Genomic DNA, 27,547 nt, shown 5'->3' with positions numbered 1-27,547 from the left:
TGTGCCTAACCATGGCTAAAAGACCCTCCCCCAGCCTATGGAGAAGAACAGGAGAGTGGTAGATGGGAAGTATATAAGATCTAGTATAATTAAGGCCTTATTCCCAGAGTATGAGAGAGACCTAATCCTAGACCTAATCCTCCCTCTTCCCCCCATCCCCTTTTAGTCAGGAAGAAAAGGGGAAGGAGAATTGACTAGAATATAGAGGATTATGGCTGTTAACCAGAAGACCAAAATACCAGGGAAGGAGAACCCAAGCAGGGGGGTTTCCCTGACATACAGGCCCAAGGGGATCCTTACCCAAAAGAAAGAAGGTAAAAAGTACACAAAGTGGAAGGGTTTGGGCCCTGAAGTAGGGGGCAGATCTTGATTCCTTCCATGCACTCTTCATTGCAGCAAAGAAGAGTGTGAGATCACCACAATAGTATTGGCCATTTGGGCTATGTTGAGCCAGGAGAAGGACACAGGGCCAGTTTTATAAAAGTATTTAGGTTCCTATATGCATTAAGGATGCTAAATTGCGGTTAATTTACTAGTCGAGTAGTCAATGGAATTTTCATCAACTACTCAACTAGTCGATAGGCACTTCTGCATTCCTCCTTTGAAATGTACAAGAGCCCCCGCTGGGGCATTTCAAAGGAGGAATGCAGAACACCGCGTGCAGCCGGGGCTAGCGGGAAGTCCCACTGACTCTGGGCTGCACGCGGGCCTGCCAGCTTTGAAATGTACAAGAGTACCCAGCTGACCCCGGGCTCCATGTTGTGCTCCCGATTTGAAATGCCATGCGGAGCCCGGGACTAGCTGGGGAAATGCTGTGCAGCGCTGCCCTTTGAAGTACCTCCTCTTCCCCTCCGCCCTTTGCTGCCTCTATCTGATAGAGGCAGCAAGGGAGGGGGGATCAACTAGTCTGACTATCTGATAATCTTCTGCTTATCGGATAGTCAACTAGTCTTTAACATCCTTAATATGCATCTTCCTACATGCATCTTCAATTGCCTAAATCCTTTTGTACCTCTGGCCCTTACTACTTCAGTATCTCACTCATAGGAGCTGACTTCCCCTCCAGTTGGGGGTGCTTGTGCATCTGCCTTGCTCCCATTCCACCCCTTTTTCCAAGCCCCTGCCCTGCCCCCATTCCATCCCTTTCTCCAAGCCCCTGTCCCTGCTCTGACCCTATTCCACCTCTTCCTCCAAGCCCCGGTCTCTGCCCTGGCTGTTCCTTTGCCCTCTCAGAGCTTTCTGAACACTGCAAATCAGCCATTTGCGCCATATCGGTAGTGCTGCAAGGGCAGAGGAGGAGTAGGTCAGTGGGGTTGCTGGTGCTTGGGGGAAAAGGAGCAGAGGGGGGAGCTTAGTGCTGGTGGGCCACTAATTTTTCCCTGGGGATGCATCAGGCTTGGAGTGTGATGGGGTGCGTTCATAGAAGACCTCTTGGAACTGTTCCCTGGTGTGCTGATTCTGCCACTGACCCTTGCCTTCTTGGTCTCTGGAGCTCCCCACCACCCTGTTGTTCTGTGCTGGGTCAGATTCTCTGGTCTCCCCCAGATAAGTCACAGAGCCCCGAGAGAGCAATACAGACACTGAACCATTTCAGCTCTGGGAGAATACAGTTCTAGGGCACAGCACCCATGAAACCACCCTCCTAAAAGGGACCAACCCCCCGAAAATAAATCTGTCTTTCTCTGAGTAAAAAATTTTAAACAAGGAAAGCTCCTGTGGATGTTTGCCCTCTTTAGCAACGAAAGAGAGAATATGCACACTGATTGCTACACTCCAGGTAACAATTATTTACACTGGGCTTGGTAGTAAACAGAAGTGTTTTTATTAAGTACAAACAGTAGGATTTAAGTGGTTGTAAGTGAAAACAGAGATCAAAGTAAGATACAGAATTCAAATGAAAAGAAAACAGATTGCCAGTTCTCATACACTAAAACTTAATACAAATTCACAGGGCTCGCCAAACCGCGGCGAGCCTCGCTTGCCAGCTGCGCTGTCTGGTGATCTGCGCATGCGCATATCATTCCGTTCATGTGCAGATCGCCCGAACCTGGCTCTTCCGGGTTGCAATCTACTCGCCATGGGTGAGTAGATTGCATTATTTGTCGAGCTCTGCAAATTCACCCCAAAACCTGTTCTTATTTCAGGAATGCTTCCAAGTCAAAGTTGATCTTTTTCTCTGACTTGGGTTGTTGGCTCTCCTCTTGTGTGTGTCATGCCAGCCAAAGACAAAGGGAATGATAGCTTCCCATTATTTTTATAGAGATTCTCTGTGTGGGAATCTTTTGTCTTAATCCTCCCCTTCCATGGAAAATTACCTGGTCAAACTGGTATCATGGCACCAGGTGATATGATCACATGTTTTCATAGCACCAACCACTGCTTTAGACTTAAAGGACAAACATGGCTGACCTCAAGCTGTTAAGGCTTTTGGAGTACCATTGATCAGTGTCATTTGCACATTTAAAACCATGAACAATCCCATACTTCACATTTCTAACTTTACATGCAAAAAATGATACATGTACCAAAATAAGACCTAGAGATCCAGCAGACTGTAACATTCAAATTTATAGGTTTACATGAGGTATTTTGTCCAAAGTGTGTCTGAGTTATGCATATTTATAGTCAGAAACCAATTTCATAAGTTACAGGGAAGAACTCGTCACATGGAGCACTCATGGAATTAGTGTCTATGCTTTCACTGCATCTTGAGATGAGCTGGCAGCTACAGCCATCCCTAGATGAAGGGACATATTTGTTGTAAGAAGCCCATTAGATATCACTGAGCAAACTCTGGTTTCAAGAGATAATTTTGTCTCCTTCAGTAAGCTGTCAGTTTATCTAACTCTCACAGGATACTTACTCAGCCTGACACTGTGCTCACTGTCTGAAGCGTGAGGGTCAAATTTAGATTTTACTTATTCCCATGAAAACCCCACTTCCATTAGTGCAGTTACAAGTTTGCAACCGAGAAGACTTTGGAACTGTCCCTACTAAAGTGTTCTTAGAAACAAACCAGAGCTTTATAAAAAAGATTTCCCCTCCTCAACTCTGTGGCAGCTGAATTAGGAAATTAATAGATGAGGCAGGGTTAAGTAGTGTGTAATACATTGTGATCTGAATAATGGATATGTAAAGTACATATATACGAGAATCCGAGCTGTTAAGCAAAAGGCAGCTTGTTTCAAAAGTGAAACAAGGATCAGTATCGAAGAGAAAGGGAAGCTTTTAAAATACAAATTATATGATTCAATAGGTGAATTAAACAAGTTCAAAAGTAATTAGAGCCCAAACTCTATTAAGCATCACTTAATTTGGGAAATTTTTCCTAAGGCTATGTCTACTAAGGCTATGTCTACACAGCAGCGTAGAATGGTTTAATTTATTATTAAACTGATTAAGCATTTCAACTTTCTCATGTTAGTTTAACAAACTTCATTTTAAATAAAGTAAAATATTAATTTATGTCCATCACAAAAGGTTTCAATATTTTCTTTATTTATGGCAGGGTTCGGGAACCTTTTTTGGTAAGGGGCCACTGACCCACAGAAAAATAAGTTGGGGACCACACAAGTAAGAAGCAAAAAAACTCTTCCACAAACCTCCAACCCTCACTAATGTGGCCCCCAACTGAGACACCTTGCTTCTCTGGCACTCCAGCCCCATGGGGTGAAGGGAAAGGACAGGGAGGATTGAGGTTCAGGGCTTCCCATAGGCCAGATTTACTTGTCTGGGGTTCCAGATTTAACAGATCTGTGTGGATCCTCTTAGGCTCTGGTGTGGGGACAAAAATGAGGGGTTCAGTGTGCGAGACAGGGCTGCCAGCGAGTGGGATAGGGATCGGGGTGCAGGAGGGGGTGAGGGTGCAAGGTCTAGATGGGAGGTAGGGTGCAGAAGCAGGCTGGGAGTAGGGTATCTGGCCAAGGGGAAAGGAGCAAAACCAAGGGAGGATGCAGCGTGTGGCCATGAGGGAGGGTGCAGGAGCAATGGTGGATGGGGGTAGGTGTCTGGCCAGAAGGAGGTGCAGGAGCAAGGGAGGGTGCTGAATATGGTCAGGAGGGTGAGTGCAGAGTGTGGCTAGGAGGGAGCGTGCAGGAACAAGGGAAGGTGATCCTGACTCTGGTGTATCTGGTCTTGGTGTATCAAGGATTGGGAAGTTTCAATGACCTTAGAGTTTCCATGGTGGCGACCCCAGCCCATATGCTTCTGTGAAAAGAGAGAGCTACTCTCTCTTTGCAGTCGACCCGGAGCACCATCCTTCACTCCAAATCCCTCCAAACTTTGCTCTGCCCCATAGCTTGTACCCTTCGTGTGAACCCCCAACCCTCTACCCCAATCCAAAGTCACGTATTCCCAGTCCCACCCCAGTGCTCACACTCCCAGCCAGAGCCCTCACAGACTTGCACCCCAACTCTCTGCCCCATGTCTGAGCCCTCTCCCATGCTACAAATCCCCTTGCCTTCCTCACTACATACATTTTGCTATGTGTACCAATAGCAAGGTGATGTGTCTCATATCACCTCCCTGTTGGTGTGCACAGCAAATTTTATGTGGTGAGGGGGTGGGAAAAATTATAGAGAACACCAGTAGCAACCTAGGTTTTTTAATCTAGGGCTTCAGTGTGTACCCTCAATTATAATTCCAGGTTAGGAATAGTTGAACCCTGGGTCCCAACCTGGGGATCCAGTGTCTGTGGGTCCATGTCCAGACTTCCTAAGGCCCTTCCAACAATGTAGCTGCTCTAGGCTTTTCTTCATGGTGCAATGTAGGAAAAGTTGACTGTGCACCAATCTTGACTGCTCAGAGGACAAAGAAGGTTGGCCTATGGGACCGTGGAATACTTTTGGCAGACTCCCATGGGGCTACGTCTATACTGGCAGCTTCTTGTGCAAGAACTGTTTTGCGGAACAGTTCTTGCGCAAAAAGTCTTTCACAAGAGCATGTCTACACTGGCATGTGCTTTTGCGCTAGAGCATCTATGGCAGTGTGGACGCTCTCTTGTGCAAGAAAGCTCTGCTGGCCATTTTAGCCATAGGGGTTTCTTGCGCAAGAAATTCATGTTGCCTGTCTATACTGTCCTTTTGTGCAAGAGCTCTTGCGCAAAAGGGCTTATTCCTCGTGGGGAGAGGAATAACTCTTCCGGAAGAAGCCCTGTTTTCCGATGCTAGACTGTAAATTTACTTGTGCAAGAACACGCGTGCTGTGTAGACACCCGGCAAGTTTTTGTGCAAGAACAGCTGCTCTTGCACAAGAAGCTGCCAGTGTAGATGTATACCCAGATTATGAGTCCAATGGGGCTGCATTTACCCTGCAAAGCAAAAGGGTTTGAACCCTGGGTCCCTATAGGGCCCCTGGGCTTGAGCCTTGGGTTAGTGTGATTTGTTTGTAGACAGAAGGGAGGTTAGTTTCGAGCCTGAGTTTGAATCCTGAACTTTTAGTGAGACATAAGCTTGTAACTCACTGAGGCATTTCTGATCATTTTAACCACCATCTACTATTTCATTGACCTTGTTTGGAGAAAACCAGTGGATTCTAAACACGAGGGTATCTGTTCTTGGGTTTTTTTAAATTCCTTATGTAGCGAATCAAGCTGAATAATTTTCAAACTGCTCAGAAATTAGAACAAACTCAAAGAGATGAATTTTTTGTAAGAAAAGTCAATGTTTAGTGCTCCCTCTGCTGGTTCTATAGCAGTAGTTGTTTGGCAACAATAAATAAACAGCTGTGCAGATTTAGTTATGAAAGATGGTATACAGATAGCAATACTTTGGCATTTGTAACCACGGTACCATATGCTCCCCTGTTTAGACTGCCAGGTGACAGATGCTTTCTAAATATCTATTTAAAAGTTAGGTAGATAGTGGACTAAATTGAAGTTATTTTTTATATTGAACATAAGAGCTACTTTAAGTTGATTTTAGCTCTATTCAAAACAAAGGAATAAAATGTCAATATTTGCTGAATGCAAAGGGACAGATTCTGCAGGAATAAATATTTTTAAACTGTAAGAATAGCATTTTAAACAATGCAGAGGAAATAACAAAGATTAAAAAATGACTTGACATGGAACTTTTAAACGCTGGAAATTCTGAAGCATTTCAGATGGTTACATTTTAAGATGAAGCAAGAGAAGCTAGATGTAAATTAATTTTAACTTACCTAACACAGACTCTTACTGCAAAAACACAAAACCAGATTTGGTTTCTTGTCAGTCAGAAATAGCTAGCACTTCTGTGATAGTGTTCATATAACCCAAATGTATGGCTTTAAATGAGTGTATGACAAGCATTGACTAGACTTCCTAACAGCCGGGTAGATAAGAGGTGCCCACACTATTTAAATAACATTGCCTTTAGGTTGGAACATGGAAACTGTCTGATAGCACATAGTAATGCTGTACAACAATTTAAGGTAGGAAACAAAGTAAGGTGCATACAATTGAAAAGACAGGGGAAATTTAGTTAGGGAGGAAATATTTAAAGGAAATGAAATAACTCCAAAGAGCAGCTGAATAAAGTTTCTTCAGTATGCTGGATACTTTGGGCATGAGTCTGTGTGGTCAGAAGACTTCAATAAGGAGATAAAGTTTTTGAGTATCTCAAAGACTTGGTCTGTCAGCATATGTCCACATTGCAATAAAACACCCGGTCTGGCTCCAGGACTTCCTGAGCTCAGATATTTACACTGTAATTTTATAGCCTTTGTGACTCTGACTCAGCTGACATGGGCCAGCTAAAGCTGTTTTATTACAGTGAAGTCATATCATTGGAACCATATCTTGCAAGCCACTTAGCAGCCTCTATTCCTGCTGATGTGAAAGGGAACTGAGGCTAGGTCTACACTAACAGGTTATTTCGAAATAAGTTATTTTGAAATAATAAATCTTGAAATAACTATTTTGAAATAAGCTTATTCCTCTCCACAAGAAGGAGTTATTATTTTAACATAACAAGCCCATTATTTCAAAATATTTTGGCCTCCGTCGGTCAGTTGACCATGGATGAAGTATCCTAGTTCTCGTCTTGGTTCGTGTCGAATTGTCTGGGACAGCGTCGGGGACAGCGTCGTTGGTGGCTGAAAAGGCCAATCCGGTACAGGCATTCTTTGCCGCAGAAGTCGCAGCTATAGGTGGTCCTCTGGCTGTTGTTGTTGCGTAACTTCCTGCGGGCTCGCTTTTCTTCTGATGCACGCATCATGTTCGTTTCAAAATAACAGGCTTGGTAATGTGGATGCTCATCTTGTTATTTTGAAATAATTCTGCAGAGTAGACATACCCTGAAGGTGCTCACCAACTTTTAGGATATGGACTGGGGTAGAGACCCTATCTTCAAATCTGTTAGCAATAATCTCTGCTTCCTTAGCCTAAGCATGTTATTTAAATAGGCCGAATTTGCTCTGTATTAGAACTGTTCTTTATGTCCCAACTTGGTTTTGTTTTGCATTTTCCATGAGAGCTAGCTAACATTTTTTTCATTTGCACATTCTTTTGGTTGTTAAAAAATGGAAAATTTAAATTAAGCTGAAAAAAAATGTGTGGAAAATTTTCATTTTGGTTGAAAATTTCCTTTTTTTTAAAACAAAATACTATCACATTTTCCTGGAGAAATATTTATTGGAAAGTTTTTTAATCAAACCATTAAAAAAGTTGCACAAAATTCTAAAGCCAAATTTTTCAACGTGTCTGTCAAAATAATTTTGACACTTTACAGTTGGTTGTAGCTTCCTTGTGCTGCACCAACTGGAATCCCATGCTATTTATTGAAGGAAACATGCTGGTTTAGAGAGAGCCTCAGCCTCCATGGCTGGATAGCTAGGAATGCTGCCATGTGTGTGGGGGCAAGGAATCACAGTTGCTATTTTCTGTATGGCATAGAGTACTGTACTACGACACGAAGACTAGCTGGAGTATGTATAAACTCAGATATTTCCAGTTGCACTGGTAATGTAATTTACACCTCAGTGTGCTAGACATACACCCTTCCAGTGTAGCTTTTGTTTCTCTCCCATTGCATTTTTTGCATTTTCAGGACTAACATACAAAAGTTCAAAGGAACTTGAACAAAATTATCATATCACTGATACTCTGTAACTGCCCATACCCTTCACTGCCACTGTAGATTCCTGGACATTTTCTATACAACTATAAAAATATAGCTTTTTAGTTTGCTGCCAGCAAGGATGCAGTTCAAAATTCATTTTTATTGGATTGTCTAAAGCCCTTAAGTGCGTGCACAGACACAGATGGAGACTCACCCCTCCCCAAACAAAATCATATACTGTTTTAGCCTTTTATCTTATTGAACACAGGAGGTTAAAGCGACATAATGAAAAGTCAGAAGCGGGCTGAAGTGGATCAATATATTGCTAAATTTTTATTGAAATTCTAATGCTTTGACTGTTCCATGCAGTTTTATTTCTGCTTAACATTTGCTGAGTAAAAGTCATTGCCCTAGAGATGCAAGCTTTATTGACACAAAGAGATGGAAATGATTAGCTAAAAGGTTTCTCCACAAAGAGAATAAAAATCTGCTGAAACACTACAGGATGGATCATGAAAAGGAGGCTGAATGAGTTCAAACAAGTTATTAATTTTCAAAGGTACTGCATCTTAGAGCTTAGCATGCACAGATCACACCAAACCTTTATTCTATTTCCTTTATAGAATAACATATGTCTCAAAAAAGCTTTGAGTTATGAAGGGTATATACATCCATGCTTTTTAAATTGCATAAAGATATTTTATCATTTCCTAGACAGATGATTATTTTAATTAAAAAAAGAAATGAATGGACTTTCATGGGTTGACATTATGGATGGATCCTACAGTTCTGACAAAGTCAAAACTCCCATAGCAGTAAATTCTGACTATTTGCACTCCTGCCCTCATCTATTTTCTATTTGATCTGTCCTGCAGTAGGGTAGGTGTATTACTTATGAGTGTTTAGTTCTTTAGAAATTTGAGACATGCAGGCATAGATTTTGCTCACTAGGGATGTGAACAACTATGCTTATCAGATAGTTGACAGGATAGTCTATTAGGGTACGTCTACACTACAGCGCTAGTTCGAACTAACTTAGTTCGAATTAGTTAATTCGAACTAAGCTAGTTCGAACTAACGCGTCTAGAACTAAAAACTAGTTCGAACTAGCGTTTTGCTAGTTCGAACTAGCAAGTCCACATTGAGTGGACTCTGAATAGGGCTTAAGGATGGCCGGAAGCAGTGCCGGCAGGGCATAAAAGGAGGACTTAGAGCATGGAGATGCTGTCTCAGGCTAGCCGAGGGCTGCGCTTAAAGGGTCCCGACCCCCACCCCGGACACACAGTTCTAAGGGGTGCCCCGCTTGCAAAGAAGTTCTGGCTTGGAGTGCCCTGAGTGCCCACACTGGGCACATCACACCACTCGGCCATCAGCCCAGCTGCACTTGCCGCAGGCTGCCATCTGGGGAGAGGGAGTAATTGGGGGGCTGCAGGAGAACTTCCACCCCCAGAAGCCCGCAGAGCCAGCCCAGTCCTCCCCATCGGGGGCTCGTACCCCATTCCTCCCTCACCTCCTTCCACTTACCCTTCCTTAGCCCCCCTTCTTATTGATGTACAAAATAAAGATAACGTTTCTTCCAACATTGACTCTGTCTTTATTGAAAAAAAACTGGGGGAGACTGGGAAAAGCAGGTGGGAGAGGGGAAGAGAAAGGCTGGGAGAGGGGAGGGCAACTAACATGATCAGGGGTTGGGAACAGGTCCCAGATGAAGAGAGGCTACAGAGACTGGGACTGTTCAGCTTAGAAAAGAGGAGACGGAGGGGGGACAGGATAGAGGTCTCTAAAAGCAGGGGTTGGGTGGAGAGGGTGCATTCAGAAAAGTTCTTCCTGAGTTCCCATAAAGAAGGACTAGAGGACACCAAAGGAAAGGAATGGGTAGCAGGCTTCAAACTAGTAAGAGAAAGTTGTTCTTCTTCACAAAGCAAATAGTTAACCTGTGGAACTCCTTGCTGCAGGAGGCTGTGAAGGCTAGAATTAGAACAGAGTTTAAAGGGAAGTGAGATCAAGTCATGGAGGTTGGGTCCATGGAGTCCTATTAGCCAGAGGGTAGGAGTGGTGTCCCTGCCCAAAGTTTGTGGAAGGCTGGAGAGGGATGGCACGAGACAAATGGCTTGGTCATTGTCTTCGGTCCATCCCCTCCAGGGTCCCTAGGGTTGGCCGCTGTTGGCAGACAGGCTACTGGGCTAGATGGACCTTTGGTCTGACCCAGTACGGCCATTGTAAGCTCAGGGCTCAGTGTCGGGGGTCTCAGTGGACCCCCTTGATTTTCATGCACACCTGGTCCTGGGTGGCCAGGCTGGCAGCTCTCCTGCCCTAGACGGCCACTTTCCTGTGCCTAGTGCGGAGATCGTGGACGAGGTCCACGATGTCCGCACTAGCCCAGGAAGGTGCCCGCCTCTTGCGGTCCAGGGCAAACTCCCGGGAGCCGCCAGCCTGGTCCCGGCAAGAGGGGGTGGGCTGGGGGGCATCGGGTGGGTGGCTCTGTGCCGTGCCAGGTGCAGGGTCTGCTAGCTGGGTGCTGGCAGGCTTGCACCTGGCACGGGCACCGTAGCCAGCCCGTGCCCCTTTAAGGGGTCCGGGGCCGGGAGGGGGGCATAGAGTTTCCCTGGTGTTGGCCAGAGTGGCCACCAGGGAAACCTGGGGAGGGCTAGCCTCCCACTAGTTCGAACTAAAGGGCTACACAGCCCTTAGTTCGAACTAGCTAGTTCGAACTAGGCGTTAGTCCTCGTAAAATGAGGTTTACCTAGTTCGAACTAAGCGCTCCGCTAGTTCGATTCAAATTCGAACTAGCGGAGCGCTAGTGTAGCGCATAGGAAAGTTAGTTCGAACTAACGTCCGTTAGTTCGAACTAACTTTGTAGTGTAGACATACCCAAAGTCTGTTCTCCCTCACCTCTATCAGAAAGAGGCAGCGGGGGGCGGAGGGGAAATGGAAGGGGTGCTTCAAAGTGGCACTGCTGCATGGAGCCTGGGGCCAAACACTGGGCTTCACACAGTGCTGCAGCTTTAAAACACTGCATGCAGCCTGGGGCCAGCTGGGGTGTCCCCAGGCTGCACGTGGCGTTTCAAAGTGTCAGTGCCTCGTGAAGCCTGATGCTGGGCTCCTCGTGGTGTTTCAAAGCGGCAGCACCTCATGGAGCTTGGAGTCAGCTTAGTCTCTGAGGGTATGTCTACACTACCCCCCTAGTTCGAAGTAGGGGGGTAATGTATGCATACCGAACTTGCTAATGAAGCCCGGGATTTGAATTTCCCGGGCTTCATTAGCATAAAGCCGGCTCCGCCATTTTTAAAAGCCGGCTTGTTCGAACCCCGTGCCGCGCGGCTACACGCGGCACGGGCTAGATAGTTCGAACTATGTAGTTATTCCGAACTATCTGTACGCCTCGTGGAACGCTTGCTCCATAACCTAAGCCATGCAGAGTGCAATGCCCCCTGCGCCTCTTCCTACGGGGCCCCAGGCTCCTGGGCTTCTGGGCTCTTCCTTCCCCCTGGGCTCCTGTCCTTGCTCCACAGCTTCCCAGACTCTCCGATTCGGTGTTCGGGGGAGGAGGGGGGTTCCAGTGTGGGGCAGAGGCGCCCCATTACAGACACACACTTTGCTTCCCTACAGTGAGGATACTAAACTATCTAAACTCCTACATGCCACAAGGGGCCATGACAGTGGTACCCTTAACTCACCCAATAGTGTTAATCTGTTTAGCTACACACTTAGCCTTGCAGAAGAGTCTGTCATACCTCAGCAGTTTTCTTTCTGCCCTACCAGTCCCACATGCACAATACAGTTCTGCGGTGATCTGGAAGCCTACTTCTGCCATCTCCAACTCAAGGAATGTTTCCATCATGCCACTGAACAGTGCAGTAACCCACAGAAACCATCCTACCAACACTAAAAGAAGGATTCTGCATGGTCTCCTGATGATCAAAACAACAGACTAGATTTCTACATAGAGGGCATCTGCTGACGTTCACAGGCTGAAATTGTGGACAAGCGGCATCGCTTGCTCCATAACCTAAGCCATGCAGAGTGCAATGCCATCCACAGCCTCAGAAGCAATTCGGGGAATTCATTATAATGAAAGAGGCCGACAAAGGAGGGGCTGTAGTTGTCATGAATAGGTCTGCACCATCGATGTTCTTACATATTGGAGCTGACAGACTCTGCAGGCCCCTGGGTAGGAGGGGGTTGGCTTTGTGCTTGGGGGAGGGGTGGGACTGAGGCATCAGCATTGCCCAGAGTGTAGCACGTCCTTCCCGAGTCCTTAGTGCTGCCAGGAGCGCACAGTGTGGCTCTCTGGCAGCGATCTAAAGAGCTCGGGGCTGACACCACTGCGCCCTTTTAGTCAGTAGGCCCTGGGGCAACTGTCCCCTTTGCCCCCCATTGTTGGTGGCCCTGCTCCTACAGCTTAGAACAGGACTTAGGCTTCTCTAAGCCGGTGGTTTTTAAACTACGAGTCCTGACCCATTACAGGGTCCTGGAATGTCAGGCCCTGAGCCTTGTTGCTGCAGGGGGATTGGGTGACCAGTGGGGGTGCTAAGGCCGCACCCTGCCTGCCCTGGCACCGCAGACTGTGCTGGGCCCCAGAAGTATCCAGCAACAGGCCAGGCTCCTAGGTGTGTGTGTGAGAGGGGAGAGTGCACAAGGCTCTGCACACTGCCCCTGCCCCAAGCACTAGCAGTCTCATTGGCTGGGAACTTGCTCCTGGCTGCTTCTGAGGCACAGCATGGTCTGCGGTGCCAGGAGAGGCAGGAAGTTGCCTTAGCCCCCTGTTACACTGTTGACTGGGAGCCACTCAAGGTAAGCCCCTCCTGCCCCAGCCCTGACCCCCACACCCCTAAGCCAAAGCCACCTCCTACAGCCCAAAGTTCTCAGCCCAACTCCAGTCAAATTATGTTGGTTGTGGGCATCAACAATTTTCTTCAACTCAGTCATGAGAAAAAAAGTTAGAAAACCACTGCTTTATGCTGTGCCAAGGCTGAACTTGCTCCCAGTTGTCCCAGGGACTGTGGGTAGGCAGCAAGGCGGCACATCTTACAGCACAACTTGACCATATCTAAGGATCTATACTGGGCACTTTTTAAAAACATGGGAACTTCTCAACAAAATTTACTAAATCAAAAAGACTAAATACAAATTACAGTTCAGAGAAAATGAGATGAGAGCTCAGTAAACCTCAAACAAAGCTAGAAGGGTTGAATAAGTATGTATATTGTTGCCAGAAATGTATGGAATTTAATTCTGGTTTCATGCAGGTTTTAAAGCTTTAAGCAGGTTTTATTTTCAATGATTAAATATAATTTTTTCAGTGCTTTTACATGATTAATGTAACAGTCTGAGCCTTCCGGGAGTGCATCATAAATACAATCCACATTGGTGTGCTGTGTATGGTGAGTTTTATTGCCGTAGCACTTTATGAAATTATTCTTTGGGAAATCACAGATAGTCAATGAATAATTCAAGGCACAGAATAAAATAAAATCTAATAAGCACCGGGTATGATTGAACTTTGACATTATTATAGTAAAGTGTATATATAAACCTCCTTGTTCTTCTGGAACCAAGATTCAAATGTAGCATGATTTTTGTAGGAATAGACATTTTCATAAGTAACTCGTTTGAGAAGAAGCGTGACATTGATTTACTAATTGGTAAGCTGTCAACCCTTAAAATTTGGAACTGTTCCAAGAAAAGTGACAAAATAAAGGATAATTGCAGAGGAAATATAAGGTTTTGGATGGGGATCCCAAACACACAAAGCAAAGCGCTGGTCTACACTAATGAGTTATTTTGAAATAATGGGGTGGTTATTTCAAAATCTGTACTCCTGCTTTCCTTGGGGAATAATGCTTATTTCAAGATTGTTATTTTGAAATAGTGTTAGTGTGGATGATCTGGTGCTGCTAATTCGAAATAATTGGCCTCCATAGGCCTCTCACAGCTGCAGGTGTGGCTGCTCTGGCCGCCCTTGCCATCTTCACTGCTCCCCTTCTCCTGTGGAGCTTAAAGCTCCAGGCTGAAGGGCTTATGGCATGTGGTCAGCTTGGCAAGCACTGTGCCATATAGCAGGAGTCAATGGAGCCATGGCAGACCCTAATGCTCCCTCAAACCCTTCCACAGCTGCCAGCACACCTGCAGCACCCCAAACTGCCACTGGCCAGAGATGCAGGAGAGCTCCAGCCTGGACTGATGTGGAGATCCTGGACCTCACTGAGATCTGAGGGAGGAGACCAACCTCCAGGATCTCTGCACCAGAAAGTGGAATGCTGATGTCTATGGCTGGATGGCTGCTAGCCTGGCCGACAAAGGCCATACCCGGACCTTCAACCAGGTCCACATGAAGATTAAAGAGCTCCGGCAGGCCTACAACAAGGCCAGTGAGCAGAGTGGACGCTCCAGGATGGCACCACACATGTGCTGCTACTATAAACAGTCACCTCCCCAACTGTCATCATCAAGTCCGGCCAGGACACACTCAGCATCAGCCTCCACGAGAGTGGGGTTGAAGATGATGAGGAGGCAAACGAGGTGACAATCCCCCCCCTCCCAGGATGCCTCCCAGGCCTTGATCGATCTCAGGGAAGGCACTTCAGGTCAGTTCTATAACTTTCCCTATCTACACATGGGCTGCGAGGGGCTGTGCACTCCTCACTCAGCCTTCTTGGCCTGGGGTGGGGGGTCTCACAACAGCCTGTGCACAAGTGTGTACATGAGCACCAGTCCGGAGCACTCAGCCCCATGATACTCTCACATGGGAAGCCCTCAGTCCTTCTCACAAGGTTCCTGGAGAGACCTGCCTTACTCCAGCCTCTTTGGTGCGACACCTTCCCATGACAAGCCACCACTAAGGAGTCTGGAGCCATGGAACCACACAGCAGTGTTGCACATGGCACAGGGTCATCTTGCACTCAGACAGCATCCGCTCCTGGTCAAGTGCAGCGATGCAGAGGAGACTGATCTCATGTATGGGAACCTTCTGGGAAGGAAGAGGAGGGGAACCCAGTATAACTCTATCCGGAAAGTGGCCTCTGCCGTTAACATACATCTCCCCCCAAGATTCCCACTCAGCAGGCAGGGATAGAATTTCTCTCTCTGCAGGATGCTGGCAGTGCCAGATCCAGAGTATATGAAACACACAAGGAAGCCAAGCCACTCCATCCCCTCTCCCATCCGCAGGCTGCTGTTGACTTGGAACACCAGAAGGCCTCCTGGGACCAGCTGGCATGCCAGCATGATGCCATCTGCACCTCCCTCACCTTGGTGATGGAGCACGTGGCCTTGGGCATGGAGTGGGCCAGCAGCCACCTCCCTGAAACCTCCACCCATGGCTTCCCCTCTTAGCTCCCCCAGGGGCTCCCAGGCCAGAATATGGAGTGGTGGGACCTCTTGGGCAGCTGAAGCCTCCTGAGCTATCCAAGGCAGGCATAAGCCCCAGCCGCAGCCCTGAGCTCCCCTTTCCCTTTCTCCCTCACCCATTCCAGGTTCTTTCCCCAGTCCCTCCACTGTTGCATATTTCCCCAAAACTGTCTTGTTTTTTCAACAAAGAAGGCTTTTTTAGTGACTCTGCGGGCGAGGGAAGGGAAGGTGGGAAGGAGGGTAGGGGAAGGAAGGGCTAGGGGAGGAAAGACACACAGAAGGAATGTAGGGGCCCCTTGTGGAGATGCATGGGAGGGAGTCTCACAGCTCCTTTGAACAAAACTCTCCCTCAAGGCCTCTCTGAAGAGCACAGCCCTTTCATGTACTTACTGAATGGCACTGGTGTCTGGCTGCTCGTATGCTCTGAACGGCTGTTCAAGCCTCTGCCCTCTACCCTGTCAGGAAAGTCTCCCCCTTGCTCTCAGACCACCACCATGAAGGGGTTGTTGCACTCGCTGAGGTCCAGATGGGTGAGGAGACTCCGGAACCTCCCCTATAAGCAGTTGAATGCACACTTCACCACCATGTGGCACCTGCTCAGCCTGGCATTGAAGTGCTCCATGGTGGGGCCTTCCCCAGCCACCTGACATTGATGTCAGTGAAACGTCCCTTGTGAGCCATGAGGGCCAGCAGCACCAAAGAGAAGAACCCCTCTCTGTTGATGTAGTCCGAGGCATGGTGGTTGGGAGCCAGGATGGGGATGTGAGGGACATCTATGGCCCCCTGCAGTTGGGGAAGCCCATGGTGGCAAAGCCATCAATGATGCCGTCTACATTCCTCAGAGCGATGATCCTGCATAGCAGCTGACTTGGAGCTGACATGGTTGCTGGCCTTGGCTACTTGCAGGAGTACGGCCTCAACTGTGGATTTCCCAATGCTGAACTTGTTCCCAACAGAGTGGTAGCTGTCCACTGTGACAAGCTTCTATAGGGCAATGGCGATGTGCTCCTGCATGGGGATTGCAAGTTGCTTGCAGGTGTCCTATCGGCTGAGGCCAGCGGCAAACCACTTGTAGAGCTCAGGGAAGAAGGTGCTCTTCAGCATGCAGAAGTTCTGGACGCACTGCTGGTCATCCCACTGCTGCATGACAATGTGGTCCTTCCAGTCCGAACTAGTCTTCTGCCGTCATAAGTGGTGTTCTGTGGTGTCCAGGGGACTTAGGAGCATATGCAGCAGCAGGAGTGCCAGGACCTGGGTGAGTAGTGCCTATGGTCCAGGCTGGTCCTTGTCCTACTGGAGCAGGGCCTGTGGTCCAGGCTGGTCTTTGTCCTACTGTGGGTGGTGTGGACAGACTGTACCATGAGGCCAATGAGCCTAGCACTGCTCTGCAGTCACTCTAGCTCCATGTTGTGAGTGCTCTGGCATCCACAAAGGCAACCAGAGACACTGCGTCTGTTCTGTGTCCCGTGCGGGGGTAGGCAATGGAGGAGTGGCGTGTGAGACGAGGAGCCTGTGAAAGCATGTGTGTCAGCTTAACTGACCAAGCAGCCACAGGAAATGTCCACTCTCCTGGTTCCTTTCCCAGAGTACTCTCGGGAGCTTTAAGTCTGAGACAGGTGCCAATCAGTATGGACGTGCTATTTTGAAATAATTCTGGGTAATTTCAGTGCTCCCCTGTAATGGGGAGAAGCTATTTTAATTTTGTTATTTCGATTTTAGTAATTTTGAAATCATTTCTTAGTGTAGACAAGCCCTAATTGTCCGCTGGGGGTTGAAAATGCCACCATAAGCAAGACAAAGTAAAAGGGAAAGGAAAGGATGAGTCTCAAGAGAGGATAACACAACTCCGATCCCAGGCAGACTGAAACTGGAGCAGAAATCATGGCGAAAGCCACCAATCCCCCTGCTTAAATTTGAGCAGGGAACTGTAGCTTTGCTGAGGAGAGAAACAGTTACTGTGTTCTTTCTCCCCTAGCACAGTGTCATGCCAGGCCTGCTGGCCTTTTTATGGGCATGAAGGAGACAGAGTGAGAGCTGGTTGGTTTAGGGAGGTAGGCTGCAGAAAGATGAGGATTTAGGGGTGAGACAGAGGAAGACTCAGGCAGGTGAGCTGGTAGTCTGAATGTTAATACTGTATTGAGGCTGATCCTTTCTGGAAGGTTCTGGTGCTTAATTTCCATTCTGTTCCCAGCCTCATGAGTTATGAAACTATCTGGTCTGAGGCCTAGATGTACACTTGATGTTGGTCTGCTAGGAGTCGAGCAACTGATTTCAAATAGAATCTGCACTGGCTCTTCCCATGAACTATGAGGAGCTAGCTAGGGCTCTGATGGGTGTGCATGCCCAAACACTGAGTGTTAGTCACCAGTTTAATCCATCTTTAACATTAGAGATGGATTTAAACCAAAATCCCCAGGAACAGAATGCCTGCTAGCTTTAGAATAAGATAAGATTCAAAATCTGGCCCATCCCCTGTTTCAAACCACACCACTGGATCCAGACTGTACTCATTAAAAACAACGCTGCTCCAACTACTCCTTAGCACTTTCCCATTGATGTATCTATTTTACCCAGCAGAAACACAGGGCCATTTCTGTGGCTGTTGTAAATCAAAGTAGCTCCATTCATTTTAATAGACCTAAGCGGATTTATATTAGCTAAGAATCTGACTTGCTGATTTCAATGGAGCTATACAACCTTAACATCTGGCCCACTGATTTCAATGTAGCGACACTGTTTTACACAAGGTGAGCATATGGCTTGTTCAAGTCAGCTGAGTTACACTGATTTAAAACTGGACCAGGCCCTTTATATTTTTTATTGTCTTTTGCTGGTAATTGAAGCATCAGTAGAAAAAGGAAGTGATGGATAAATGAGCTGTCTAAAGAGATGATAATCAAGGGGGCAGAATTTTCAATTACCTGGACCCGTAAAGATTGGCAAGGATCTTGGTGGATTGCCATGAAAATGACACAAAGATCCATAAATTTGAAATTGCACTTAAGAACTTGCCTCCCTTGTTCTTTAGGGGAGTCTAAAAAATTAGAGCAATTTTCTTTTTCTTAGACTTATCACTATTATGCAAATATGGAAATTTGAAAGTGCCTGGGAATAGACCTGTACTTAATTTTGTTGTGTTTTCCCTGCTCTGTTTGGGGATTTGCACATTTAATTTCTTTTGCTTAGCTTGTGAATTAATGTTTATTTCACTAAGCAAGGGAATCAGCATGATTATTATGGAAGGATCTGGCATAAATGTAAACTAAAATGCAATAAAATACAAAGAAGGAGCTGGTTTGCTCTTGGAAACTGAGTGTAAGAGATCTTGGCCAAAGCAGGTAGGTACATGCTACATATTATATCAAGCTTTTTTGTTTATCAAAAGAAATTATCAAGTTTCAGACAATTCCTATATTGTTTGCAGTGTTGCAGTGGTGTTGATCCCAGGATATGAGAGACAAAAAGTAGATGAGCTGAGGTACAAACTTTCTGAGCTTCATAGAGCTCTTTATTCAGCTGAAGAAGAGCTCTGTGAAGCTTGAAAGTTTGCACCTCCCACCAACAAGTTGGTTCAATAAAAGATATGACCTCACCTATCTTGTCTCTCTCAGTTCTCATATTGTCCGTCTGTGGCTAGTTGATTAGGAACATCATTGTCAATTTGGTCCTGACTCTGTTGTATATTACTGTAATATTTGTGATTGTAAGAAGGTTAATATAGATCCATGTTAATTTTAAAGAACCTAGGGAAAGAATTACTATTTTCATTGGAAACCATAATTAATGGATTGTTTTAAGTCACTTCTCTGTCTTTAACCCTTAAAACACTGGCTAGTCCAAAGAGACCAGATCACAGCCCAGAGAGAAATCAAACTCTTTCCTTGCATAGGTCTTTCAGTTGTTAATGTAGGGAGCAGGAGGTGCTGTAGGGAGAGAAACCCTTAGTCCTACACTGGATCTGCATCAATGAAAAATCGGAGAAATATGTGAAGTTGTAGCAGTTCTAGCAGCACTGGGCAGTTTAAAGTGGGACCCAGTCAGGTGCCATTTTGGTACGATGGGGGGCACATGTGCATGTAGCAGTAGTGTGTGGGGGGCAAGTGAGGGCATGGGGGCAGACTTAGGACAGCAGCTTCAGCAGTGTTACTGAGCATGCTCAATACAAGTCAAACAGCAAATTGGAGGGGGGGGGGACCAATCTTGTTTGCCCTCTCCCTCTGACATCACCTCTTTCCAAGGGCTACTAAGAAAACTTGAAAACTAGTTTTTTTGGCAGACAACTTAGCAATTATTGGACAGGAGCACTGTATCTAATACCTATATAAAAGAAAGAACATTACATAAATATTAGATCCACTCAGCTCTAACACTAACATGTTTGGACATCTTGTGACAAGTCACTTAAGGGACATTGGTTAGGCTTAAATTTTTAAAGCATATTTTTACTTTGTTACAACACTGTGGAGAAAGAGACACACTGTTAGGACCCCTGGGCTCTATCTCAGCTCTGGGAGGTAGGGGAGTCTTGTGGGTTACTGCAGTGGGAAGATATATCTAGGTTCTATGTAAGACTATCAGACTAGTCATACTAGGTCAGACCAATGGTCCAGTATCCTGTCTTCCAACAGTGGTCAATGCCTAGTGCTTCAGAAGGAATGAACAGAAGAGGTAATCATCAAGTGACCCATCCCCTGTCACCCATTCCAGCTTCTGGCAAACAGAAGCTAGGGACACCATCCCTGCCCATTCTGGCTAGTAGCTATTGAACTTATTTCATTCTTATTGGAACCCTGTTATAGATTGAATTTTTCCACCATCCCCTGGCAAAGAGTTTCACAGGTTGGCCATGAAGAAATAATTTCTTTTGTTTTAAATCTTCTGCCTATATATTTAATTGAGTGATCTTCTTGTGCTATGTTAGTGAAGAAGTAAATACCATTTCCTTATTTAATTTTTCCACGCCATTCATAATTTTCTAGACCTCTAGCATATCACCCATTCTTCAGTCATTTTTTCCTAGCTGAAGAGTCCCAGTCTTTTTAATTTCCCTTTATATGGAAGCTGTTCCTTACTCCTAATCATTTCTGTTATCCTTCTCTGTACCTTTACCAAAATCCAATATATTTTTTATTTGATGGGGTGACCGGATGTGCATGCAGTATTGAAGATGAGGACATACCATGACTATATAAAGATGTAATATGATATTTTCTGTCTTATTATCTCAGGAGTGGGCAAAAGGGCCTCCACAGGCCAGATTGGCCCTCCAAGAGGGTTGATCAGGGCCTAGGGACTGGGGAATGTGTGGCGCTTAGAGTCAACCCTGATGGACTCTAAGCCCAGTGACCGGAGGGCAGGGAGTGAGAGACTTCATGTGTCCCATATGCCCCCAGGCCAATTAGGGCTTGGGAGCAGGGGGAGTGTGCAAAATTTCCTTCTGCCCATATCCTGTCCTGCAGGGAGCACATGGCACTTAAAAGAAGGAAGGGGGCAGGGTGGGAGGAGACTTTGCATGCTTCCCCCGCCCCCAGGCTCTGATTGGCCTGGGGGCAGGGGAGTGTGCAAAGTCTCCGCACCCCTGCAAGGGGTGTGGCGTTTCCTTGAAGGATGGGGGCAGGGTGGGAGAAGACTTCGCGTGCACCCCATCACCCCAAGCCCTAATTGGCCGGGGGATTGAGGGAAGTGTGTGAAGTTTCCTCTTACCGCCAGGGGCCCTGATGCCTATAGGGAATCACCACCTGCTCAGTACAGCTGGTGGTTCTCTCGGGAGGGGGGGGCAGCAGGGGCAAAGACTTCACGTGCTCCCCCCCTCCCCAGACCTATCAGGGTCTGTGGGAGGGGAAGCACTGAAGTGTCCTGGCTCCACCCCTTTTGCCTAAGGCCCCACCCCTTCTGGGGCAGCCTGGGGTCACTTCAAAAATTTCTGAAGTGGCCCCCAGTCAAAAATTATTGCCCACCCCTGTATTATCTATTCCTTTCCAATGATTCCTAATATTCTGTTAGCTTTTCAGGTATTTTCAGGGAACTATCCACAATGATTCCAAGATCTCTTTCTGGAGTGGTAATAGCTAATTTACACTCCTTCATTTTGTATCGTGACAGACCTAAGCCAGCAGCCTGCCACAGTCTGGTGGAAGGCAGGAATACAGGGCACTGGATAAGTGGTTTTCTCTTTCCAGAATAAACTACAAGAGCCTGCTGCAATAAAATGAAAGCAGGAAAACACCTGGGGCTAATTAATTAGATTGCTCCTTCAGGCAAGTCACTCAACACCTGCAGCCAATTACAGCCAGTGGAGTTGCTTTAAAAGGCCTCCCCTAAGTAAGAGGAGGGGAAAGACAAAAAGTGTCGGACTGGAAGGAGAAAGGGAGGAACAAGAAGAAGTTCTGTGTGAGCTGAGAGCTGGTTAACAGGTACCAGAGGGGGACATTTTGTAGGGGTTGTTTGGGGACATGGACCAGTGAAAATAGTGCCTAGTTGGAAGGAAAAACAATCTTGACTGCTGCTGCTGCTACTTTAGGGTCCCTGAGCTGGAACCCAGAGTAGTGGGTGGGCCTGGATCCCTCCCAAACTTCCCCCACGCTAATGCAGAGCCTGTCCCAAGAAAGGAGACCAGGACTATCAAGGGGTTTTCACCTCAAAACCATGGACTAGCCTGTAATGCTTATAGCTCACTAAGCTGTGGCTCCTGCCTCCTGTAAAGAGAAATGGGTTGTGTATAGGACCACAGCCAGTCTCTGAGGCTAATACTATCTGTCAGTAGTGTGAGACCCACAGGGCACTGCCAGAACTTTGCACAGTATGTATAGTAGGGATTATATTTTTCCTTGTGCATTATTTTGCATTTATCAACATTGACTTCCATGAAATTCAAGTGTTTAAGTTACAAACCCTATTCTTCCCTACCTGCCAATAGCATCCCAGGACTCATGGGCTTCAACAGACCCCAAAGGCCATCCATGAAGCCAGCTTCTATATTGAAAAGACCTAGAAACTTTTTTCAGTGAAAACTGAGACGAGCATCAGCTCTTGAAGGTGTCTAGAAATCAAGCAACCAGCAGACTTTGCTGGCTTCAGAGATTAGCTCTGCTAAACCATGCCTGAGTGGGGACCTTGAGGCTACGTCTAGACAGCGTTGCTATTTTGGGATACCGGAAGTATCTTGAAATTGGCAGAGCGAGAACTAGAATACTGAAAATTCTGTCTTTCTCTGCTCAATCATCCAGAGTCCGGACTATATTATTTCTCAGACTAAAGGTGAATAACATGTAAGTAATAGAAATTAGACTGAAATATTTCTTAGACATCTGTTATGAAATTTAAGAGGTTCTTGAAACTATAGCAAGATTTACAAGAGTTGAGTCAAAACTAGAATCTTTCTTTTATCTGAATCTTAATGATCTATGATGGTTTGGTTGGAGCAAATGGAGCTATACTAAATAATTGAGAATCTGGGCTTTGAACTGCAACTAATTTTTAGAGCAGCATATCATGCCACAGTAAAGCTGATTATACAACTTTTGTTCTGGAGTTTTGTTTCTTTCCTTATAATGGAAAGGGGATCTGGCTGTCTTGGCAATTAAAGAAACCTTAACTTTATGGGACTTTGTTAGACACCTGCAGCATCTATTATACATGAGGGGATCAGTTATCAAAAAGGTGACTTTTTAATACAGGATTAAGGCTGAAATGATAAATTTTCCATCTGTTAAACAGACTCAATTTCTGGTGACATTATAAACTGAAAAGGGCAGCAGGCTCCTTTTTCATCATACACCAATCTCAAAGAAATTACTGTATAAAACCTGCTCAGAACTGAAGGTACAACACATCCAAGTCCTTGCTGAATGGTCTGAAGAATGCAATTTATTATAATGTCACCTGATGCTTTTGCTGGATGCCATTTGGACAAATGTATCTAGTTAAAATCTCACTGAATTTTGTTGTGACTGATAGAAATTGAGGAAGATTGGCCCATCTCAATACCCAATTAAATACTCCAGGTATTGCATAGTACTTGACAATAGTGAGTCTCCAATCTTCTAGAGTAGGGGTGGCTAACCCGTTCCCCCATTCCAGACGAAGAGCCACAATAGCAGTGGAGACAGTGTGAAGAGCTGGGGCAAAGTTGATTATTTAAAAAAAAAAAAAAAAAGCAGCTATGGGCAGTGTACCAGCACCTATCTTTCCCCAGCACCTATCTTTCCCCAGTGTGGCTTTTTTTAACTCAACAAAAGGGCAGGGCCGTGAAGACCCGGGGAAAAGTTGAGAAGGAAAAAAAAAAGCCATGCTGGGGGAAATAGGTACTGGTACACTGTCCCATGGCTGCTTTACTAGACCAACTAAATTGAACTGGAGAAGATTAATCGTGGTAGCGTCTATCTTCCACATAGTGAAGATGTGGCCTAGGGAGTGTGCTGCTGTCTTTAGTCCTCCCAGTATAGATGCAGAGTACACCCACAGAGTTCTTCTGCTGGTGTAGAAACAGTACCTTGACATCTGCTGTGTTGAAATAAGCACTTTTCTGTTGACATTGCTGCTATATGGGGCTTTTGTCAGCATAACTCTCTCTGTGTTCTTTTCACACCTCTGAGCAACATAGCCATGCCTTGAAAGAGGGTATACTTGATTGGAAACACTGAGTTTGGAATGTAGTTTAATTGGAAAACTGGACCTGAAGGGTAACTGTAAAGATAAGAGGAAACGTCCTCAAAAAATCTCAAATTTTTAGAAATGGTTCTAGCTAGTTTGAATGATAAAGGAAAATCAATGTGGCTTTTAGCTTTGATAATGACAGTCAATATGAAATCCCTTGTTTGTTATATAATAAACATCACTGCTGTATAAAAGAACCAATCCTACATAGTCATTCTGGAGCAAGCAGTTCGTGATGAGAGGGTAATCCCTGGAACAGATCCTTTCATGAGTATTTTGATCAAATGCTTATGTCTCTGTTACTGTGGGATGTATTAACTGTTTATTATTTAGGCTTTCTAGACAGGCTTATACCAATTATACAAAGACCACTCAGCCTTTGGAAATAATAAAGGAGTTTAGATCAAATTGGTGTGATGGTAATATCCCATATAAAAGAATATCAATAAAATCCCAACATTTCCATGAGAATTCAGATTTTTTTATTTTCATTTTTTCTTTTAACATTTTTTTTAGTTTTGTTGAAGTTTTTTTTAAACAAATCTAAAAATATTCAAGGCAAATAGCTTTTGATGAATTGAAGAGTTAATTAGGTCAAATTAAAGGAGATGGTATTTCTTTTAGGGCACATCAGGTTGGCTTCTCATTTAATCAGTTGTTTAATAGTCAGGATGTCTCACATCCATTACATAGAACCAACTTTACATTGGAAAAACAGCAAAGCCTCTTAATTGCATCTGACACTTACATTGAGGATGGAAAGCCAATTAATACACTTAATGAAAGCCTGACTTATCACTGGTTATCCAAGAAAGGCATATCATGACAATAGCTATAGTGCTGAATCCTAGAGTCTTTCAACAACACGCTAAAGAGCAAGGAGCTTATGTTCTTCTCATCAAGGATACCTTTTAGGGCATCAGAGGTAATTTCACTTTTATGACTGGGCTGATAAAGATTCAGGCAATTGTAGCTTACAGCATCTGCCTTAGATCTACTTCTAAAAACAGTGGGAACATTTTCAAGTAGAAGATAAGACAAAGAGGAAAAAACAACTGCTTCAGCTCAAGTTGTTGAAAATCTGTGCTTCTGAAGCTAGAAGGTTTTGGTTCTGTTCCCACTGCCCTATGAATACACTGCACACCCTCTGCTGTTCTACACAAGGTCATAGCCATGTTAATTGCCTGACACCTTGTTGTCATGTCCTCCCTGTAACAAGAGCCTGCTTGCGGGAATGAAAAGAAATGGTGAGTAAAGAGAACCATAAAATGAACTTTTTTCCATGGAAAACTTTGACTTTTCACAGAAAAACCAAGATTGATACTTTTTTTTCACCAAACTGATGGTTTTGGGTTTGTTTCAGCCATGACTCCCTGCAGAAGGCACACCCCACATCACAAAACATTTAGTTTTAGATGAATCCCTAAATTTTTGTGGAAAAATAGTTTAAACAGAAAACTTTCAACAGTTCCCTCCCACTGACAGGTTTGCAACTTCTTTTACTTGCCCCTAATGTGTGCTGGGCTCTGTTTCCCAGTAGTAATGTCTATAGCCTGATGCCTGTTCGCTGTCCTGAATGAATTATGCGTTCAATGCCTGAGATTGAAAGCCTCGATCCTTCAAAAGCTATCGGTGATTCTACCTGCCCCATACAGCTGAAGACCTGTGGAGAGGCCAGACTTTGTGTACATGCGGCCGGTTTTCAGATTATATTCAGTATTCAATGTATTGCCAACTATAAACATTCACAAATCATGACTTGCCATATCAAAACATTTACAAATCATGATCCCACAAAATCCTGAGACAGGCTTAAAAATAATAATTTCAGATTCTTCTTCAAGGAGTGTCCCCATGGGTGCTCCACCGTAGGTGCTTCAGTGCCACTGTGCATGAGATTGGAGACTTGTGACAGCAGTGCCCCGGCCAGTCATGTCCACGAGGAGCTGGTGTGCGTTCTGAGTAGGCTTTTGCACATGCGCAGCCGGTCCCCCCTCCCCTTCTCAACCGCCGCTGGCTACGGTTGCAGATCAGCAGTCTCCTTTTTACCTCAATCAATACTTACCAATCTGTAAATAGTTTACCTCAGAAAACCTGTCCTAATCTCTATTTAACCTTTGTTAGTGGTAGTGGCCCCTTACCCTTTGTGGCCAGGATGGAGTGACCCCTCCCTGGGAGCAGGGGCTGCTCTAATTTGGCTGAAGCGCCCCTGGCACGGGGATAGGCCTTCCACAAGTAGGGGTTGCTCTGGCCGGGCTGGAGCAGCCCCAGGGTGCTGTGGGCAGGGGCGCTCCACTCCAAGCTGGAGCAGCTGGTTAACTGTAACCAGTAAGCATCACCCAGTAAGGTGAATTTGTAAACTAGTTCCCTTTTTTGGGGGTGTCTGACAGTAAATAATGCAGGCATTGGCCCAGTCAGGAACATTCACAGTAAGACATTTCTATTTTCACTGACACAATGAGGCTGTTTAAGAGCCAGGTTTCTAAACAGGTTTGTTAAGAATGGAGAAACTAGCCTGAAGTTGTGTGTGTGTGTGTGTGTGTTTTTTTTTTTTTTTCCTAGTCACTCGGAGGACACCACTAAGGTAGGCTGGGTGCTTCGTGTACAGACCAGATTCACCACAGTGCTGCCCTGACTTCCTGAAGTTGGACATTCTGCTCCCAGCACAGTTCCAAGGCCACGCTTCTTTCAGCCTCTTCCACCAGGCTTCTGTGGAGCCTCTGGCAGGAAAAAAACCACAGCCTTTCCCTCCTACCACCCCTGAAGAAGGGAGCAGGTGGAAATGCCACCTTCCCTGGAATGGAGTGCACCTGATAAGGGTGAGGCTTACTAATTAACCAGTGAACCTTTACATCCCTAATTTGCACTCGTGTGATGCTGGCCCAATCTCTATCATCGAGAAATACAATACAAATCCATGTTTACCAAAGATAAATGTGGCTTGTGTGAACTCACTGACAGTCTTCGAAAAGGTCAGAACTAAATGCAGTACAGCCCCATTTATCACAGTGAAACTGGAGACGCGGCATTCCTTTGGATAAACGGGGAGAATAGAAAAGTAAGTTAGGACAGAGCTGTGAGTGCCAGGAAGTTGATCTGCATTGGTTTCTCACAAAATGGTGTACATTATGTAACATGGTGTCAGTGGTGTAAAGTTTATACCATCTGCATAGCTGATGAAGCGGGCAGCTATTGAGACCTGTAGATCAGATCTGCATGCCTGAGCTCAGTTGGGGTAAATGGAAGCAATGGAGCTTTGACTTTCACCAGCCCACCACTTGAATTCAGTGCCAACTATAGGGAAAATTAGCATCCTGGGTGAAATTGCATTTTGGTGCCCCAGACCCCATGGTTGTGGTGCTCCCCATTGCTCCTGCTCCTTAGGCTCCTCATTCTCCCTTCCCCCTCAAGCCCTGCACATCCCTCCTGGACCCCTAACCCCTGCAGTGTGCCCCCTTCACTCTTACCCCTGCAGAACATAAGGACAGCAGTCACCTTGAGGG

At 45.6% G+C, this 27,547-nt stretch overlaps 2 long non-coding RNA genes across 2 annotated transcripts in view; both read left to right on the top strand.

The window, feature by feature from the left end:
- LOC112543882 (uncharacterized) overlaps positions 1–27,547 on the top strand; it is a 149,172-nt gene that overhangs the window by 72,930 nt on the left and 48,695 nt on the right. The window lies entirely within an intron of this gene.
- Positions 21,733–27,244, top strand: LOC142818676 (uncharacterized). The gene is made up of 2 exons (XR_012896263.1): positions 21,733–21,802; positions 26,607–27,244. It is a non-coding gene; the product is annotated as an uncharacterized LOC142818676 (long non-coding RNA).

The sequence above is a fragment of the Pelodiscus sinensis genome, chromosome 17 (genome assembly GCF_049634645.1).
Source record: "Pelodiscus sinensis isolate JC-2024 chromosome 17, ASM4963464v1, whole genome shotgun sequence".
Classification (NCBI taxonomy): Eukaryota; Metazoa; Chordata; order Testudines; family Trionychidae; genus Pelodiscus; species Pelodiscus sinensis.
This window is presented reverse-complemented; position numbering and strand designations above follow the sequence as displayed.